General features: G+C 36.1%; 1 protein-coding gene and 1 pseudogene across 1 annotated transcript in view; both read right to left on the reverse strand.

Annotated features, from left to right (window-relative positions):
* MAGI2 (membrane associated guanylate kinase, WW and PDZ domain containing 2) overlaps positions 1 to 14839 on the reverse strand; it is a 1351041-nt gene that overhangs the window by 1229761 nt on the left and 106441 nt on the right. The window lies entirely within an intron of this gene.
* LOC110579836 lies at positions 10391 to 10860 on the reverse strand (annotated as a pseudogene).

Genomic DNA, 14839 nt, shown 5'->3' on the forward strand with positions numbered 1-14839 from the left:
TCAGCCGTAAAAAGAGTGAAATTTTGCCATTTACAACAACATGGATAAAGCTAGAGAGTATAATACTAAGCGAAATAAGTCAGAGGAAAACACATACTATATCATTTCACTCCTATGTGGAATTTAAGAAACAAAACAAATGAATAAATGAAAAAAGAGAGACAAAACAAGAAACAGATTCTTACTTATAGAGAACAAACTGATAGTTACCAGAGGGGAGGTAGGGGATGAGATGGGTGAAATAAGTGATAGGGATTAAGGAGGGCACTTGTCATGATGAGCACTGGGTGATGTATGGAATTATTGAATCACTATACTGTATACCTGAGACTAATATAACACTGTATGTTAACTATATTGGAATTAAAATTTAAAACTTAATAAAAATGATAAATGAATAAATAAAAAGCTAAATGAATAAATGTTCCCTTCACTTTGTTTTCCCCACCACATTCACTCTTGTGAGAGATGTGTCAAGGTTACAATTAGAGACGGGAGAATTTCCCCTCTTGACTCCAGTTCTTCAGATATACTGATTTTAGGTTTTGTCCCAGTGTAAGAGTATCATGATAAAACCAGAGAGTAATTGTTGCTGACCTGTGTCATGATAAACTTCGAGGACAGCGTAGCCTAACATAAGCCATTGGTAATACCAAGGTGAATATATTCACCTGTGTGCCCAGGTACAGCTAAACTGTTTGTTAAAATACTGAAATAGTTTATCAGGTGATAACTAGATACTGCCCTGAGCCATCTCAGTTCTTCTCTTGTTCTCTCCACAACTTGGTCACCTAGAGGTAGTATCTAGTACTGCAGAAGGCTTCGGTTGTGTACTTTTATCAGCTGTTACACAATATGAATAATCCTCTGAGTCAGACTCTCAGGTGACACTCTACTAAACTACACCTATATATGCCCAGAGAGTATGGTTGCTGTTTTACAGAACTATGGTATCCTTCTGGAAAGAGTAATATTCCATTACCGTCTCTGTCTTTAGTCACAGTACTCCTAAAATTTCGGAGGGCTTATTTGAAAATCTTCAACAGGAGATTTAAAAATGACAACCACATGATGCTTCACATCAAAGATCTATAACTAGGAAACTGCAGTGATGGCAGAGTCTGGCATCGAGATGGATCACATCCCAGTGCCCTACCCATCTTTATCAGATTATTCTTGAAACTATAACTAAATTATTCAGGTATCATAGTATAATTACAAATATTCTTTGGCTGCTTTGAGAACATTCAAATATGTCCAGAAAGGGTGGTTTGAAAATATTTTTTTTTAAGATTTTTTTTTTAATTTATTTGACAGAGAAAGAGATAGCAAGAGCAGGAACACAAGCAGGGGGAGTGGGAGAGGGAGAAGCAGGTTTCCCGCTGAGCAGGGAGCCCGATGCAGGACTCCATCCCAGGACCCTGGGATCATGACCTGAGCCAAAGGCAGACGCTTAACGACTGAGCCACGCAGGCACCCGGGTGGTTTTAAAATATTAAGAAAAAGTCTATTAGTTGACATCCATATTGAAATTTCTCAAGTATAAGCGATTTGTTTCTTGGTTTTCATTGCTGATCTATGAACTGATGAATCATCTTTGTAAAAAAAAACCAGCATAAATATAAATGTACCTTGTGAAGGTCACTTTTAATTTGGGGTAAGTTCCCCTCTAATGCTTATAAATATTCTGAAGACTTTACAAAACTGACAACATGAATCACTCTCTTAACCAAATGGAAAGATCTACAATGATTTTTAGCATAGTTTATTTTTATCAGAGCAGAGATTTTAGGCTCTGATTTTAACCTGCATTTTGCTTCTTTGCACAGTGCTTGAGTGAACATCAGTAACCATGGTTTATGAATAGAAAAGAAAAAAATACCTGCTGTGATATCAGCAGCATTTTGGATATGGTCAAAGAACTCTTAAGGTCAAGCAGGAAAAAAAAAAAAAAAAAAAAAACTTGGAAAATGTATGGTATAAACAAAGCAATGGAAGAAATTATAAAAGAAAGGCAAAATAGGGTCGCCTGGGTGGCTCAGTTGGTTGAATGCCTGACTCTTGGTATTGGCTCAGATCATGATCTCCATGATCTCGGGCTCCTGAGATCAAGATCAAGTCCCACGTCTGGCTCCGTGCTCAGAGCAGAATCTGCTTGGGATTCTTTCCCTCTTCCTCTCCCTCCCCCTTTTCACCTCCCCATTCTGGTCCATGCTCTCTCTCTAAAATAGATAAATAAAATCTTAAAAAAAAAGAAAGGCAAAATTGATGTGATACAAAACACCAAAACTTTAGTACAAAAACCACAAAACTTAACACCAGAAAAATAGTAAAAAATGTAGGAAATAGGTAAAGAAAAGCCCAAAATATATCCTGAGATAACTGTATTATCTTAAGGACACTATCACAACCTTAGTGGACAATGGATGAATAAATCTTTTTGACGAACTTTGAAATCCAGAATCATATAATCTATAAATATACTTCAAATGAAAAATCACACAAAATGCTAATTTAAAGGGAAGTAATATTTTACAGCTATTAAGTTAGAAATAAAGAAAAAATAGCTAAAATCCATGAAGATTTGGGTAACCAGGCACATTACTTTCATAAATCATTTAAAAATGTAAAACATTCTACAGTTTAGAAGTTAATCAGGCATATATATATCCTTAGTCTATTTTTCCCTAACACCCTCCATTTTCTCTTCTGCACTACTGTATTTAAGTATAATTATCCCTGGTATTTTAAAAGTTGGTTATCTGTCTTTTCTTCCAAACTGCAAACACCTCTTATTCCAAAACCACGTTGTTCACCACCTTGTTTTAACATTTAGCATAGAGTAGACATTCAAATATGTTATGACTAAATGAATAAGTCTCCACATCATTGAACCAATATTCCCATTCTTGAGAAATCAACTCAATAATTCAGAAGAGCAAAAAAGATTATATAGAATAATAGCTAGCTAACAATTATTGAGCATTTGTTTGTTGGCTTACATAGATTATCTCATTTAATTCTCAGGATAGATCTATCAGAAAGGCATCATTTTAAATCCATTTAGAACACAGGTAAATAGAGGTTCAGGGAGGTTAAATAACATCCCCCAAAGTCACATAGCTATAAACAGCTTTGCCAGATTTGAGGCTTAAACTATCCAAATTCAAAGTCCAAATTCTGAAAACAAGTATACTGTATAGTGTTATAAATTGACTATGGGTAGAGCTACTAAAAAACTAACCATCTAACAATATGGCATTAGTTAAATATTATAATTTTTAAAGTTTAAAGAATGACCAATCTGAAAGTAAAAACAAACTATGAATAATTAAAAAGGAACTTCCCAGTATTTCATTTATAAAGTATGTACTCACAAAACAGAAGAATGAAAAAATTTTAACTAGTGTGTTAAGATGAAAGAGTTAATGGTATATTTGATATTTTATGCTCACAGTGATTTTTAATAATTAAATCTAAAATTGAAAACAAACAAAAATCTATTTATTTTTTCCAAGTATTTAAAACCTTTATTAGAAAAATACCAAAAGTCCATTTAGTTTCTGGAGTCTTTGAATTCATAGAATTTTCAAGTGATCTTTATTCCTTAAAAGATGAGTGAAATTGAGAGCATTTTATATTGTGCATTCCACTGTAAAATACATTGTAAATTCTGTAGAAGTGCAATAACAAATTGGAGCATATGAGACTCGGCTGCATTGGCCCTGCAGGGTGCAGAATACCAAATTAAATACTTTGAGCACACTCCTCTACATGTCCAGAGTTTCACTTCACGTGAAAAAGAAAATTGCAAAGAAAAAGGGCTACAGCCTGTTAGCGATACAGAATGAAATGCATACAGGCTTGAATGAAGTAATCTCAGGAGTTGGTTCATATTTGAAATCAAGATTATCAGTCTTTCTTGATGCAATTAAAGTGGTGACTTTAATCTGTAAAGCTTGATATACATTTACCTTGAGTACCCATTATCACCTCTTCTTGAAAGAGCCCAATAGTGAAGATCTGCTGGGCAAAAGCAGTCTGTGCCCTTCAAACTGAACCACAATGTCCACAGAGAAAACCATGTAGGACAATGCTCATTCATAAAGCATATTTTAATCTTTGGCTAAAAGATGGAATACAAGGTTCGGTCCTGCCTACTTGCCATGCTGGTAATTAAACCCTTAATTGCAATGTGGCACATACCTACTAGTCAGACATCCCGGGTGTGCTTACTTCAGCAGCATCACCATGCTGAGCTGCATGCAAGAAGTGAAGCTAGTGACCCGGGAACATCTTCTTACTATTTTTAGGACAAGCGATGACTGCACTGCAATGAATATAAAACTTTCCTTTACGATAGTGTCTACCTATAGGTTTGACATGTGGTAACTGTTCTCTAATGTTAGTAATTTTAAAATAGGGAAAAAAAACATTTTGGAGACATAACGATTAATTATTCCCCTTGGCAACCCATTGCTGTAGCCCTGGAATGCTTCTTTTTTTAGAGGTCAGTGGGAATCAGGCTGGGGCTACTTAGTTGTTGCTGCTCAATATGGAGTTGAGAGAAACAGGGGGCCCAGCTCTGATCCTGAAGTTGCTTTTGCCTCCTCTAGTCTTAGTGTGTGATTTAAAAACAAATAAACCTCCCTTTTTAACAACCTTCACTCTGATATGAGTGGTCTGGGGTCCAGACTTTGAGAACTGCCACTTCTGCACTTCAGTATAAGTAAAAGAGATGGCTTAGATGGGCTATAAATGCTGTTTTAGCTACCTTCCTTCTATCAGAGCATATTGTAACACCTGCGGTTCTGACCAGAAAGATCAACAGTAGAGACTCCGATCTAGGTCCAGAGAACTTTTTAAACCAGGGTCTTTAACCTGGGGACTATATTTATTTATTTTTAATTTTATTATGTTATGTTAGTCACCATACATTACATCATTAGTTTTTGATGCAGTGTTCCATGATTCATTGTTTGCATATAACAGCAAGTGCTCCATTCAATACGTGCCCTCTTTAATACCCATCACCAGGCTAACCCATCCCCCCACCTCCCTCCCTTCTAGAACCCTCAGTTTGTTTCTCAGAGTCCGTCGTCTCTCATGGTTCATCTCAGGATTTCTTTGGATAAGCTTCAGAGGTTCTGCTCCATGATAGGTAAAATGTGACATGTGCATTTCCTGGAGAAAGGTCCTATAACTTCCATCAAATTCTCAGAAGCATTTGGGACCCTTATATATATCACATTCCATGTTAAATGTTGTAATGTATTTTTGCTCCCTTGAGATCAAAGAGGGAGGAGGTCTCCTCCAAACCAACTTAAATGATGGGAGAGTCACGTAGTTGTTTCTTGAGAGAGGGGACTTCTCTGTCAACCCACGGGGGTACTCCCATTTCTTGCTAAGGGACAATGCTCTTTTGACTCTTCAGAAGCATTCAGAACCAAGTAAGAGAAACTCTGATTCTACAACCCTCAAACATGTACTGACCAACCAAAGTCAACAGACATTGTACTATTTATTATTTTCTTTAGGTTTATAGCCTTCAATTTAACCATGATTCCATGCATTAAAGTAAGTACAGGGAAGAACAGTAATATTTCATGGTTATGTTTTGACATACACTATCTTAAGAGTTTCTTTTTAGGACAAAAATATTATGTTTACCTCATTATTTTGTCTAAAGGACTATTCACTTTCTACCTGCCCAGTTTTAAAAAAAATCAATGTTACTATTACAAATTGCTCAGCATTTCTAATTTTAGCTATTCGAAAAGTGTGTGTGCATTTTAAAACGATGTTTATCACCACTTTCTACTGTTAATTAAGTTACATAACCATACCAAGTTATAATTTGGTTACTTGATTTTTCAGCTTTATTTGTCTCCACACTATTACAGATGAGATAATCAGTAAATACTGTACCTGTGGTATTCTAGGTATGATAGCTACATGTTTAGTTTTGTAAAAAAAGTGCCAAAATATTCTTTCCCCTACTCTCCCAATTTTAGTTAGTTTAGTGTCATTTTAAATTATCAAGGCATACAAAATTTATGTTCTGTTTTGTTATCAAGTCCACATATTTCTTTTAGTCTTAGTTCTGTTCAACATATTAAATGCTTACCACCAGTCATTTTGCTAAATTTTTCTGTGTTATCCCTCGATTGGCTGAAGCTCAGCCTCTTGTAGGTGAACAGTATTTCTTGAGTTGTGGCACATTCAGTAACTTTTTGGCCTTTATACATAATAAAAAATCTTAAAAAAATAAAAAAAATAAAAAATCTTGGCTGAACATGAAATCCTTTCTTTTCTCAGTTATCTCAGAGGTTTTTGGTCCATTAATTTTTAGTCTTGAATATCACTGAGGAGAAGTCTAAGGCAGGTGTGATTTTTTTTTTCCCTCTTGTAAATAAAGTGATCATTTGCCCACTACTTAAAAGACGCTTTCTGTATCATCAAAGGTTAATAAATATACTAGGATATGTCTTAAGGACATATACCTTGGGTAAATAGCAGAAGGATACGTCTCAGTGACTGGGGTCAATTCTCACTGGTACATGACATATCCTTTCAATAAGTAGATTCAGGTATTCTTTTCTTTTCACAACATTTTTCCTTCAAGTTATATCTTCAAGTATTTGTTCTGTTTCATTGTTGTTGGTTTTCTTCTTAAGAAACTCCAATTATGCATACATAAGGTCTTTTTTGTCTGTTTTATACAGTTACCATTTTCTCTTTATTTCTTCTTATCTTCCATTTTTATTTTACTTTCTTGCATCTTCTCATGGATATCCTCTGCTTCCTTGTTGTGTTTCCACAGTGTCTATCCTCATGTCTGGTCCTTCTGATTCTTTTGTATTTTGGGAATAGTTTTGATTTGTTTCTTCCTCATCACTAAAATCTGCCAATTAACACTCAATTTCCTCCCACTGTCTCATTATCTCTACTTAAGTTCTTGTATTTATGATTCATGTTCATAGAAGTAAGAACTTTATTTTGTAAGAAAATTTAAAGACTCCACGTTTTAGAGAAGCTTTAGGTTTACAATAACGTTGCAAGGAAGGTATAGAGATTTCCATTACTCCCTGACCCCACACCTACACAGCCTCTCTTACTATCAACATCACTCATCAGAATTATACTTTTTTTTTAAGCAAGGATAAACCTACATTGGCACATTGTAATCATCCAGAGTCCATAGTTTACCTTAAAGTTCACTCTTGCTGTTGTACATTCTGTGGGTTTGGACAAAGGTATAATGACATATATCCATCATTATAGTATGTAGCCTTTCAGATTGGCTTCCCTTAGTAATATGCACTTAAATTTCCTCCATGTATTTTCATGCTTTCACAGCTCATTTCTTTTTAGCACTGAATAATATTCCATTGTCTGGATATAGCACAGTTTATTTTATCCATTCACCTACTAAAGGACATCTTAGTTTTTTCCCAAATTTTGAGAATTATAAAAAACGCCATTATAAACATCCATGTGCAGTTTTTTTATGCAAACATAAGTTTTCAACTCTTTTTGGTAAAAACCAAGGGGCATGGTTGCTGGATCATTTAGTAAGAGTATATTTTGTTTTATGAGAAACTATAAAACTGCCTTCCAAAGTGGTGTACTACTTTTCATTCCCATGGCAGTGAATGAGGGTTGGGGTTTTCCACATCTCCACCAGCATTTGGTGTCCTTAGTGTTCCCAATTTTGACCATTCTAGTAAGTGTGTAGTGGTATAGCATTGTTATTTTAATTTGTATTTCTCTGATGACATATGATGTGGGGCAGTTTTTTATGTTTATTTGCCTTCTGTATACCTTTTTTTTTTAAGATTTTATTTTTAATTTATTTGACAGAGAGAGACACAGCAGAAGAGGGAACACAAGCAGGGGGAGTGGGAGAGGGAGAAGCAGGCTTCCTGCCGAGCAGGGAGCCCAATGAGGGGCTCGATCCCAGGACCCTGGGATCATGACCTGAGCCGAAGGCAGACGCTTAACGACTGAGCCACCCAGGCACCCCATGCCTTCTGTATACCTTCTTTAGTGAGATGTCTGTTAAGCTATTTGGTCTATATTTAAGTTGGGTTGTTTATTTTCTTATTGTTGGATTTTAAAAGTTCTTGTATATTTTGGATAACAGTCCTCTATCAGATATATCTTTTGCAAATATTTTCTCCCATTCTGAGGCTCATCTTCTAATTCTCTTGACATTGTCTTTCACAATTTTTAATTTTAATGAAGCCCAGCTTATTATTTTTTCACAGACTATGCCTTTGGTGCTGTAGGCAAAAAGGCACTGGGGCGCCTGGCTGGCTCAGTCTGAGGAGCATGTGACTCTTGATCTCAGGGTCATGAGTTTGAGCCCCATGTTGGGTGTAGAGATTAACTTAAATAAATAAAAGCTTTAAAAAAAAAAAAAAGGATCACCATACCCAAGGTCATTTGTTTTCTCCTGGGTTACTTTCTAGAGTTTTATAGTTTTGTGTTTTACATTTAGGTCTGTGACCCATTTTGAGTTAACATTTGTGAAGGGTGTAAGGTCGTTGTCTATATATTTTTTTTTTTTTTTGGCATATGAATGCTCAGTTGTTCAGCACCATGTTTTGAAGAGATATCTTTGTTCCATTGTACTGTCAGTGCTTTTTTGCTTCTTTGTTAAATACTAGTTGACTATATATACGGAGGTCTATTTCTGGACTCTGTTCTGTTCCCTTTATCTATTTGTCTATTTCTTTTTTTTTTCCCAATATGACATTGTCTTGATTACTGTAACTTTACAGTAGATCTTAAAATCAGGTAGTGTCAGTCCATCAACTTTGTTCTTTACCTTCAATATTATATTGGAAATCATGATATTAATAGTAAAATTTTAGATCACAACTTTCATATATGCTCTTTAGGAATATTTTTGATATAAGTGTTCTTCATTTGTTGACAAATTTGTTGCTCTCTTTTACACTTTTTTCTAATATTTTTGTATCCATGGTTTGCCAGTTCTTTCCTTAATATTTATCTATTGAGAGGATTAAATTTTCCCATAGAAGGTTTTATGCACCTAATTTCCTCTGTAAGTGTGTGTATGGTGGTGGAAGGGTGTGTGTGTGTGTATGTGTTTGTGTTTGTGTCTGTGTGTAAAGGTCCAGAATTTCCAGGATTTTAAATTCAATATTCCATTAATTTATCTTCAACTCTGATCTAGGCTTGCATATCTAGGATGACCATTTACCTAAGATCTCAGGAAAGGGATCAGCATTAGTCCTGGATGCTAGAGAATCCCTTAGGTATTTTGTACATTATGGGAGCTCTTGTAGAAAGTCTTTCTTGGAAAATCAAAACATAGTGAGTGAGACAAATGTTAATCAGTATGAACTTAAACCCATTATAAATACTATTTTCCAACCATATCCAGTGAACTTTACAATTTGTCTGCATTTGACCACACAGGACTCTAGTGAAAAGATCCTTAAGTCTAGAATTACATGAAAGGTAAGTTTGGGTACATAGCACTTACATTGTAAGCACTGAGCCAAAGAAATGTCCAAAGTAGACACAGGATAAGAAAAAACTAATTTAAATTTTCCCATTGTGAAGGAATATACAATGGGAAATAAATGTTTTGGTGTGAAATGGACCTGGATTTAACTCTGGTTCTGAGCATAGGATTGTGAACAAGTTATTGAACTTCTCTGAGCCTTTGTTTAAAGTATCTAGACTATGGTGTCAGTAGCAGACCATCTGACTTATAAGAGAAGTCTAATAAATGTCGGTTTCCTTCACTCTCCACATTGACATTGGTAGAAATAATAAATTGTGATTATAAACAAAATAAAACAAAACTTTTAAGAGGTCGTACTTCTTAGATTGATTATTTATTGGAGAAGATGATGGAAGAACATGAGTGAAGAAATATTTAATTCCTGCACTATCCTTCAGAAGCTGGTGTAAGCAGGCCCTCACCAACAAAAAGAAAAGGAGGCGAGCATTTTCCTGCTTATGGAAATGCCCTACCTTGGAAAGGTGATGAGTCATAAAAATCAGTACTTCTGGATAAGAGTACTGTGTAGTTATCTGTGGTGGCCAAAAGAGCCTAGTTCATGAGGACCAAGTTGGGGAGCTAGTTAAGTTAGCTGGTCTAGGTTAAACCTAGACTAGTTAAGATCACAACCTGAATTTCCAAAAGTTCCAATGGTTTGAACTATTCAGTCAAATTTCCAAAAAGTTAGAGTAATGTCAACTTTCAATGGGTGCCTTAACTTCTCCCCCCCCCCAATATTTAGGCAAGTGCTAGCACCGTGCATTATCTCCCTGTAGAAGAGGGAACTGGATAACTTCTTTTTTTTCCCACTGGTTGTCAAATGATCCTTTATTGAAACATTTTCCTTTGTAGTTAACTAGCTGGGCATTCCACTGCACCACTGTTGATGTCATCTATGATGTCATGAGGGTGTCGGCCGTCAACATTGCAGCCCACAGACTGGGCAGTCCCCAGGATTTCTTTAATGGTTCCAGAGAGTTCTCTGCCTAAAGATCGGTGTCGCATCTGTCAGGCAATATTGACAATCTAATCAAAAGTCGTATTTCCACTGTGCTTAATGTTTTTCTGCTTCTTTCTGTCTCTTGGTGGTTCCTTGAGGGCTTTGATAATCAGTGCAGAGGCAGAAGGTACCACTTCAATCTGGGCCAATCACCGGTTGCCTTGGCGATGTCATTACCACCCTTTTTTGGAGACAGACCCAGCGGGCCGATCTTTGGGGCCAGGGCAGACATGGCACCGACTTCGCCACTGGTGCACCTCAGGTACACGACTTTGATCTCGTTGGGGTCGAACTTAGGCAGCATGGCGGAGGTGGCTGGTGTTGGATGAACCCGGATTCCGGGCGACCGAAGAAAGTTGCACATTTGCCTCCCCGAGCCAAAAGCCAAAAGCCTGGATAACTTCTTATACCCAAACCCTTGCTATCCTGGCCCTGGGAACCACAGTTCTGCTTTTCAGCTTCAGCCCCACTTACTTCCACTACCTAACTAGTTAAATCATTCTTCCTGGACTTGTTCACTGCCTTTCTGGTACATTCCTACTGCAATAAATTCCCTAATTCACCCTGGGGAATCCACATAGAAAGCATATCTACCTATGAGGTTCCCCCTCTGCCAGTCTCACATGCCTTGCTTATCTTATAATGATGTATTTAAAGAAACTGCAAGGCAACTGGATACATTAATGACCCCAAAATTTCAATTCTTCCAGTTAAACACTGGATCATCAGAAAGCAAAAGCCCTGGGCCTTGTTTTCTATTCTATGCAAGAATAACTTCCTTGTGTTAAATAGAGTATTATTCTCTTAGCACTATTACATCCTCAATAAAATAAATGTTCACTGAAACAAAGTTTATCTTTTACAAAATTATAGTTGAAGGCATGCTCTATTCTGTGCCCCAATACCTCTTATAAAAGACACAAGAAAATGGATTTTATCTCTCAGTCAAAGCTAGGACAGTTTTTCTCTGTAGATTTACTTCCATGCTATTTTTCTATCACACAATGAAAAGGATATAGCTTAAGATAATTCTTTTTGGTCTGAGTTTCCAGAAAATCTAGATTCACATTCTAGTACCACTACCGTTTTGCTAATCTTTGTTTGCTGGTTTATTTTACTTTCCTTCCATCCTCAAAACATTAGTTTCTTACTAAGAATCATGAAGAAGCACTTTGAATGTTACGATACCATTGAACACCAATAAACCTATTGTCATACTCCACAAACACTTCTAAGAATGCATATGAACGAGGGAGGAAACATTTGTACTTTTTTAGTATTAATACCACCAGCCTGATGTCCTTTCTTTAAAAAATGACATTGGCCCCCAAACTGCCTGATTATTCTTTTTTTAATTGTGAAATTAGTATATACTCTTAAAAAGCTTAAAGTGAAAAAGTCCATTGTCCCTCATTTCCCCAATCTTGCTCCCTGTAGCTAATCACTACTAGTAGTTCTTTATACATCATTAGAAAAATTCTCTTTTAATTAGTCTTTAATTTTAATAGGTCACTTCAAGACTATTTTCAATGTAGCCAGAGTATGGATTATAAAATCAAATAATTGAGGACCACTAAACTGTTGGTCAGCACTGACAGAAAAACAAACAAAAACAGTAACACAAACTCCATCAATCCATCCATCTATATATCTGCATAAAAACTTATGTTCAATTAGCTTTATATAGAGATTTCATTGTGTATGACATAATGTATAGACTCCTACATTATAGAATCTTAGATCTGAGAGTAATTTGAGGACTAAATTAGTATTACTTCCTGAACTGACAGATAAGGTAACTAAAACTCTGAGGACTAAACAAATTAAGCTAGTTCAATGGGATGGATCCAAATCCCTTGACTCCTAATTATATGAGAGATAATGTGGAACTCTGTGAACTGGGGATGTAGCAAATAACTGTGGGTGCACAACAAATCAAAGTGAAACAATAACACAACCACTGTATACTTCACTGGTAAGGAAATGAACAATAAATCAGTCCTACCTGTATCAATAGTGTTTGGGGACCTGTACTACTCTATGAATAACAAAACAGAATATATTGCTCCCCAGATGTTTATAAGCTGGCTGGGGCAATATGACATATAAGACATAAACATATGGAAAAAAAAAAAAGGCAACACAAACAAAAATTAGTTCCAAATGACTCATAGGCGGTGAATGCTATAGGAAAGAGAGGCAAGCACAACTTCATACATAGTGACTCTGTCACAGAGGAGATAGGATTTCAGCCAGAATTGTAGGATAAGTAAAAGAAAAAGTGTTTTAAAAATAGGCATGAACAAGAATGCAGAAATAAAATTTTGGTTTGTTCAGAAAATGGTGAGAAGTTGAGTTTGAATGGAACATTGGGTTTATTACACATGTAGAAGCTCAGAGGAGTAAATGACAGGTATGCTCTGGTGGGTCGAAGATGCAAATGGCATGTTTTAGAGCTTGCACTTTACTGTATATTTAGCAGGGAGCCACTGAAGGTTATTGAGGAAAGAGTAATATAAAAGTGTTATTTTTCTAAAGTGACTCTGATAGAGTATGCTAGAGAATTGAGGCTAGGGTAAATGTTGATGTTAAGGGAGTCATTGAAAGGATGATTCCCAAAGGGAAAACTTGGGTACATAAGGAAAACAATCCCTCTTCTGATAAAAACTGCTTCTGCATCTGTAATTTCTCTAAGTAACTATAAGAGACAGGAGGCCTCAAATGAGTAGATGATCTATAAGATAACTCTCAACAATGTTCATAATCATCTCTTATTACATATTGTTATGGGTCGATTGTGTTATGGGTTGAAACTATATGTTGAAGTCCTAACCCCTAGCACCTCAGAATGTGACCTTATTTAGAAATAGGGTCATTGCTGATGTACTTAGTTAAGATGAGGCCATACTGACCAGGGTGTGCCCCAATCCACTATGACTGGTGTCTTTTTTAAAAATGGAAATGTGACCACAGACATATACATGGGGGCAATGCCATGTGAAGATGAAGACAGAGATCAAGGTATAAGCCAATAATGCCAAAGATTGCCAGGAAACCACCAGAAGATAAAAGACATGGCAGAGACTCTCACTCATAGCCCTCCAAAGGAACCAACTCTACCAACATTTTGATCTTGGACTTTAACCTCTAGAACTGTGAGCCAATAAATTTTTGTTGTTTAAGCCATTCAGTTTATAGTAGTTTGTTACTGCAGGCCTAGAAAATTAATACACGTATCAACACTAGAAGAAAAGAGACCAGCTCTTAGAGCCTGGGTTTTGATATTCTCTGGAGGCATTTAAAAAATGCTATTAACTCTATTTGCTAAGTTCAAGAATTGAGAAATTTCATAATGCTTGGTCCTTGGATGTATTTTATTTTTTTTTAAAGATTTTTATTTATTTATTTGACAGAGAGAGATAGCGAGAGCAGGAACACAAGCTGGGGAGTGGGAGAGGGAGAAGCAGGCTTCCCTCTGAGCAGGGAGCCCGATGTGGGACTCATTCCCAGGACCCTTGGGATTATGACCTGAGCCGAAGGCAGATGCTTAACGACTGAGCCACCCGGGGACCCCTCTTGGATGTATTTAAAAAAAAAAAAACCCTAAGAATTCTGAAAAAGAAGAAAGAGTCTACATTAAAAATAAGTCTGATTTTCAATTATTTCCTGGTTCTAAAGATTCTGCATGACAGTAACAGACATAACTAGCATCTTAAGTATGCTAGCTTCAAGATTTTCATTCATTTGGGATCAGTTATATATCCCAACCAAGAAAATTACTCTTATCCATTATTTCCACTATTGCATAGAAAACTGCCAAATGTGAAGAGGTGTGGAAAAATGCCAAATGATTTGGCAATGATTTTCATTATTAGAGTGCTCATGGTAAACCATTTCTACATTGTTCTCTTTTTAAAATTATTCTTATGTTTAACTAGTCAAATTCGAAGGAAGAACAGACAATTCCTAAATTGGGTGAGATGAATAAGAGTCCATCCTCCTTGAGAGAGTAGTAATACCTACCACTGTGATTTTTCTGAAGTTGTCATTCTGTCCTAATTAGCAAGTAAAAAACCATCATTTTTTTTTCATTTCCTCATGTTCTCCCTCAAAGTACTTCCTTCCTACATTTCTCATCTCATTAGGGAATCACTTATTAAACAAGTAGCTTTACTTCACAATCGTCTTTGTAAATACACGTATAATTTCCTACAACATTGCACCCCTCAGAAAAATCAGTCTACTCTTGAGATTTCATCTTCAGAGTACACAATTTAAGATAACACTTTACCATAAGT

The sequence above is a fragment of the Neomonachus schauinslandi genome, chromosome 12 (genome assembly GCF_002201575.2).
Source record: "Neomonachus schauinslandi chromosome 12, ASM220157v2, whole genome shotgun sequence".
Taxonomy (NCBI): domain Eukaryota; kingdom Metazoa; phylum Chordata; class Mammalia; order Carnivora; family Phocidae; genus Neomonachus; species Neomonachus schauinslandi.